This window comes from Tupaia chinensis, unplaced genomic scaffold (assembly GCF_000334495.1).
Source record: "Tupaia chinensis unplaced genomic scaffold, TupChi_1.0 Scaffold000225_1, whole genome shotgun sequence".
In the NCBI taxonomy this organism is placed as follows: Eukaryota; Metazoa; Chordata; class Mammalia; order Scandentia; family Tupaiidae; genus Tupaia; species Tupaia belangeri.
In genome coordinates, this window is record NW_006159700.1 from 800,674 (window position 1) to 800,900 (window position 227).

Below are 227 nucleotides of genomic sequence, written 5' to 3' on the forward strand. Positions count from 1 at the left end.
TGGAGAAAAAGAAAAAATAAGGCAACGAGGGCACACCTCTGCCTGAAGTCCCCCTCACACACACACAGACACACACACGGGCGCGCGCCCCGTCTGTCCCAGGCACCAGGAAGGGACCGGCTGTGACAGCGAAACCGGATCACAGACAGAAGAACCGCACGCCCAGAGCCCCAAACAGCGACTGCCGAACGCGCCCGCGCGCCGGATGGACCACCACCTTGACGCCA